Source organism: Octopus sinensis, unplaced genomic scaffold, assembly GCF_006345805.1.
Source record: "Octopus sinensis unplaced genomic scaffold, ASM634580v1 Contig11325, whole genome shotgun sequence".
NCBI lineage: Eukaryota > Metazoa > Mollusca > Cephalopoda > Octopoda > Octopodidae > Octopus > Octopus sinensis.
The window spans coordinates 1-7,500 of NW_021832325.1; positions in this window are offsets into that span (position 1 = coordinate 1).

Consider the following 7,500-nt stretch of genomic DNA (forward strand, 5'->3'; position numbering starts at 1 on the left):
AACTGAGCTCAGCATTTTGTCCGATTCTGGCAAATTTCTTGTTTTTGATGGTCCGTGTCATAATGCGATGTACTGCAATGACCAAATAACCCAATTCTGAACAACCGAGTCTTATGTAGTTTTAAATAAGTGTCGGCGATCCGAGACCGGTAATTAAGGGACTGAGTAGTTATAAATGCTTTCTGCAGTTTTAAATTAATCATTTTCCTGGACAAGGCGCAGATTGTCAGAAGTAGCTCTTCTTTATCCCAGCATTGCAATCTCGTTAATCATTAGTCAGTTCGATTATTTCAACAGTGAAATAAGACACCACACTATCGTACCTGTTTAGAGCTAAGCCGACCGGGCCCTCTCGAGGATGAAATCTGTTTTGCCGTGAATAAACACAATACAGTGAATTAGACCATTCTGTGGTGCTTGCTTATAACTAGGGAGACTGTATTGTTGAGGTTTACGTGTTCAGCCAAAAACGCAATGCAGTGAAATGATACGCCAACTTGAGCTAACTAACTGATACTAACAGGTAACTAACTAATTACAGCTGATTGACTAGACTGATGACATTTATGTGCTTGACCATAGAGACATAGAGACCCCAGAGCTTGGGAAAAAAAAACTTTGGTCGTCTTGTGTAGTCGAGGGCTTTTCGTTGACGCCCGACACCACTGGGGGGGGGTGACCCTCGAAATCGCTGAAAATGGAGATCTCCAGGTCCAAATGCTTGAACGGCTGCTGCTGCTGCTGCTGCTACTACAACAACTAACTACTACTACTACTACTACTACACTACTACTACTACAACTACTACTACTACTACTGGAAATAGAGATCTCCAGGTCCAAATTCTTGAACGGTTGCTGCTGCTGCTGCTGCTGTTGTTGTTGTTTTTTTTTTGTTTTTTTTTTGTACTTGTTTCAGTCATTTGACTGCGGCCATGCTGGAGCACCGCCTTTAGAGTGGTGAAAGAGTACAGCAGGGATCACCACCTCCTGCCGGAGCCTCGTGGAGCTTTTAGGTGTTTTTTTCGCTCAATAAACACACACAACGCCCGGTCTGGGAATCGAAACCGCGATCCTCCGACCGCAAGTCCGCTGCCCTAACCACTAGGCCATTGCGCCTCCACTTTGTTGTTGTTGTTGTTGTTGTTCACCCCTAATCGAGAACACCCATGATGAAAAAGGTATTCCAGTCGTGACCATCCAATCTTTCTTTTCCAGTCACAGTATTTTTAAAACTAAATTATACAGTTTAAGGAGGTTGTAGAGTGTGATATGAGAGAGGTTTGCTGTTGTTTATAGCAGATCAAGCAACACCTTTTGCTTAGGCATCGTGATCTCGTCATGCTTTTCCCCCACGCAGCTTATCTAAAACTACATTTTTTTGCATGTCCTTCAAATAGCGATGTGTGACGCTGGTTCGTGTGTAATGTTATTGAAGTCTTATTGAAAATTCCATGATACGCCGGATGTTAGAACTAAAGATACGGGGCAGTTATATTGATGTAAGATAATGGCTACTGGTGTGAAAGAAGATTGTGTTTCACCGTTAATTTGCCAAAATACTAGTTTCCGGGCTTTCACGTCTGTTCATATCAGAAATCCACGTTATCAGACAAGTAAGGGTAAGGTGGGTGAATGGGTTAGAGTGAGTGGAAAAAATAAAAGAGGTTTATATAAAAAATATCTTTTCTTATTTTGGCCAAAAGCCAACAATTTTGAGCAATGTGGAAGTCGGCTACATCGAACTCGAAAGGGTGAAAGGCAAGGTCATCGACCGCAGAATTTTAATTCAGAACGTTACGACGGACGAAAAGCTTAGTGATATTTCGTCCAGTACGATAAAGATTCTGCCAGCTGGCAACATTAAGAGGATGTGTAACAATTTGTTGCAAGTAGCACGGAGCATTATAGGGTCCAAATATGCGTGTGTGTATTTGTGTAGATATAGATATATATAAACGTATATATAAATATATATATGTATGTATATATATATATATATATGCATATGTACATATGAATATATACACACATACACACACACATATATATGTATGTATGTGTATATATATTATATATATATATTATATATATATATATATTATAATATACATACTTTATTTAAAAGCAGCAGAAATTCAACAAAACCTGTTACTCTGAGTTTCACGTTCCCATTCGTCAGACAGTTTTTGTTAAAATAGAACCGATATGCCAATTCCATCAAGACTCTGAGCACACACACGCACACACACACGCACACACGCCCATACATACACTCACACACAGAGGCCCATACAGATACACACATACACACACTAACACAGAGGCCCATACAGACACACAAACAGGCCCACAGAGGCACTCACGCACACACACGCACGCACACACACACAAGCCTATACATACACTCACACACAGAGGCCCATACAGATACACACACACACACACTAACACAGAGGCCCATACAGACACACACACTAACACAGAGGCCCATGCAGACACACAAACAGGCCCACAGAGGCACTCACGCATACACATACACACACACACACACACACACACACACGCCCATACATACACGCACACACAAGCACAGAGGCCCATACAGACACACAAACAGGCCCACAGAGGCACTCACGCACACACATACACACACACACACACAAGCCCATACATACACTCACACACAGAGGCCCATACAGATACACACACGCACACACAAGCACAGAGGCCCATACAGACACACAAACAGGCCCACAGAGGCACTCACGCACACACATACACACACACACACTCACACACACACCACACACACACACACAAGCCCATACATACACTCACACACACAGGCCCATGCAGATACGCACACACACATACACACACACACACACAAACACAGAGGCCCATACAGACACACAAACAGGCCCACAGAGACATTCACTCACACACGCACACACACACAGTCACACACACTCACACACACACGCACAAGCACAGAGACACACAAACAGACCCACAGAGGCACTCACGCACACACACACACACACACTCACACACAACAAGCCCATACATACACACACACACAGAGGCCCATACAGATACACACACGCACACACACAAACACAGAGACCCATACAGACACACAAACAGGCCCACAGAGGCACTCACGCACACACATACACACACACACACAGAGGCCCATACAGATACACACACATACACACACACTAACACAGAGGCCCATACAGACACACAAACAGGCCCACAGAGGCACTCACACACACACACACACACACTAACACAGAGGCCCATACAGACACACAAAAAGGCCCACAGAGGCACTCACATACACACACACACACCACACACACACACACACACAGAAGCCCATACATACACTCACACACAGAGGCCCATACAGACACACAAACAGGCCCACAGAGGCACTCACTCTCACACACCAGCAAATACATACCAAAGAATGGGCAAGACCAAATTATTGTACACTTATATAATTACCATATCCGAATGTTCTCGAAGCCAGGAATACAATAACTGTTGGTTCATCTGATCCTCTAGTGGTTTCCCGCTAGAAATACCAGCCTGACCTTCATCAAACGTCACAATATTCTGGGAACGACCCCCACTGCTATCCTTCATGGCGAATATCTTACACACTTTTCTTGCTATCTTTTCTTCTCTCTCTTTCTTCTCTTTCTCCCCCTTTCTCTTCACCTCTTCCTCTTCCTCCTCCTCCTTCTCTTTCTTATTTTCCTGCTTCTCTTTCTTTTTGCTTTCCTCTTTTTCTCTTTCGTCCCTTGGCCTGCCCCTTTCTCCCCCGTCGTCGCTTCGTTTATCCCCGCACAGCGACCTTGCGCCCAAATTATCGATTCCGACTTCCGTCTCTATTTGATCCCCGTCCCGGTTCCTTTCGTCTGCGTCTTCTTCCGGTCCTTCTTTTCCTTCCTTTCCTTCAGAATCGTCGTCGTCGTCATCATCATCATCATCATCATCATCATTATAGACATTCTCGTCGTCTTCATCTTCGTCATCATCATCATCACCAGCCTCCTCATCATCAGCGTCATCATTAATGTCATCATCGTCATCATCACCATCATCTTCATTATCATCATCGTCGTCGTCATCGTCGTCATCGTAATCGTCGTCGTCGTCGTCTTCGACATGATCGTCATCGTCATCATCATCATCATCCTCAGCATCACCATTATCATCATCATCATCATCATCGTAGTCGTCGTCGTCATCATCATTATCAATACTGCCATCATCCTGGTCAATATCGATACTTTCATCCCCGTTTTCCTCAACATCATCGCCATCTATGTCAATATAATCATCGTCATCATTATCGATGTCTTCATCTCGACCTCCGATTCCTTCCCCAACATTTTCACCATCACCACCACCACCACCTCCATTTCTATACGCCGAGTCTTTAACTCTAACATCACCCCCGACGCCCTTCACGTTGGTGTAGGCCTTTACATTGTCCCTTCTACCCTTTTTAGATATATTTCTAACATCACCCCGGGTTTCTTTACCGCTCGAAGATGCTAAGTGTGTAATGTTCTTCTGAAAACCGTCCAGTTCCAGAGACGCCTTCTCGGAGGCTCCTTCAGCCAAGTTTCCATATTTCTGCTGCTGTCTGCGAATGCTTTGTTGGAAGATACGTTCGTAAAACGTAAGACGTGACGGCCTGCGGTGAAAAGAAGAAAGAAACGTGAATTATATTTTTGTATACGATAGACATGTTGATATATTTATAGAAAATATTATGGCGTCTTGGCATTTATTGCTATACAGCTTGAGTGAAATGTCTTAAATAATACTCTAAAAATAAATCCCGTTGTGTGTGTATATGTGTGTGTGATGTTTTATTTGTACGTGCATATTTAAACATATGTCAAGTTTTTAAAAAAAACTATGTCCAGCCACTTGGAATATAGGATTCAAAGATAACTTTATACATATATTATACATCATATATGCATACATAAGACACGGTCATTGCAGTGTAGTAACTTCCTTAACAACCACATGGTTCCGGGTTCAGTCCCACTGCGTGGCACCTTGGGCTGACCTAAGCCTTGTGAGTAGATTTGGTAGACGGAAACTGAAAGAAGCCCATCGTATATATATATATATATAGAGAGAGAGAGAGAGAGAGAGAGAGAGAGAAAATCGTAAAAAGTGAAAAAACTACAGGCTTGTTTTAAATGGTTAAAAAATATATATTTGAGTCAATATATATATTTTTTAACCTTTTAAAACAGCCTTCTGTAGATTTTTAACTTTTTATTATTTTCTATATATTCAACCACGTGCTTTCACGTACCAACTTTCTTACCTATATATATAATATATATATATATATATATATATATATATATAAGGTATGTATGTATGTTGTGTCTGTGTCTATATGTTTGTACCTATATATATATATATATATATATATATATATATATAGTGTGTGTGTGTGTGTATAAAAAATATATATAAAAATACAAAATGGGACAAGAACGCAAAACATTCAAATAGACGATACAAAAAACGGACGGGTCATTCGAAGCCTCTAATCTTCAGTCAAGAACCGGATCATCCTCGCAATTTCGGCTGTTTAATCTTGAGATCGCTCTGATCCGGCCAGCCCCAAGGAAAAACTAAGCTACGAGCATTAGATTTCTTGGAAAAAGGATCGAATGTATACGAAACAAGGACAGAAAAACGGACGATGTTACACGAATAGAAATACAAAAAACAATAATAATAATAACAGGACAAAAACAACAGGTGTCTTTCGACTTTAGACAGTTCAACTTAGCTTAGCTGGCGTATTTGGGAAATAATGCCTTACAGCAGACGAAAAGATCGATGTTGTCGTGGCGCTGGTCAGAAGCTGAAAGGCTATAGTTGACCGGCGGTCACGTGAGAAGAGAAGAGAGAGAGAAAAGGGGCAAAAGAATTAAAGAAAGGGAGAAGAGAGAGAAAAAGAGGAACAAAGGTATTAAAGAGGGGGAGAAGAGAGAGAGCGTGCCAAGGATTGTTGGGACAAAAGAAAGGCAGGGTCAGTGAGGTGCAAAGTGAGAAAGACAGAGAAATGTGAGAGAGTGGGGGAAGAGGAGACCAAGGAATCAAAGAGGCGAGAAAAGATAAAGACATAGAGACCAGTGAAATACAAAGTGATATATATATATATATAATATATATATATATATATATATATATTATATATATATATATAGGTATGTATGTGTGTCTGTGTCTATATGTTTGTGTATCTTCGTTTGTCCCTACGATCGCTTGACAACCGATGTTGGTGTGTTTACGTCCCCGTAACTTAGCGGTTCGGCAAAAGAGTCCGATAGAATAAGTACTAGGCTTACAAAGAATAAAGTTCTGGGGTCGATTTGCTCGACTAAAGGCGGTGCTCCAGTATGGCCACAGTCAAATGACTAAAAGAAATAAAAGAATAAAAGAATACTGTGTGTGAATACATACATACACAAACATACATGCATACATACATACATACATACATACATACATACATACATACATACATACATACATGCATGCATGCATGCATGCATGCATACATACATACATACATACATACATACATACATGCATGCATACATACATACATACATGCATGCATGCATGCATGCATGCATGCATACATACATACATACATACATGCATACATACATGCATGCATGCGTATATACATACATACATATATGCATACATACATACATACATGCATACATACATACATACATACATACATGCATGCATGCATGCATACATACATACATACATACATACATACATGCATGCATGCGTATATACATACATACATATATGCATACATACATACATACATGCATACATACATACATACATGCATGCATGCATGCATACATACATACATACATACATGCATACATACATACATGCATACATACATGCATGCATGCGTATATACATACATACATATATGCATACATACATACATACATACATACATACATGCATGCATGCATGCATACATACATACATACATACATACATGCATGCATGCGTATATACATACATACATACATGCATGCATGCGTATATGCATACATACATACATACATACATGCATACATACATACATACATGCATGCATACATACATACATACATACATACATACATACATACATGCATGCATGCGTATATACATACATACATACATATATGCATACATACATACATACATACATGCATACATACATACATGCATGCATGCATGCATACATACATCATACATACTACATACATACATACATGCATGCATGCAATATACATTACATACATAATGCATACATACATACATACATGCAACATACATACATACATGCATGCATGCATGCATACATACATACATAAATACATACATACATACGTACATACATACATACGTACAT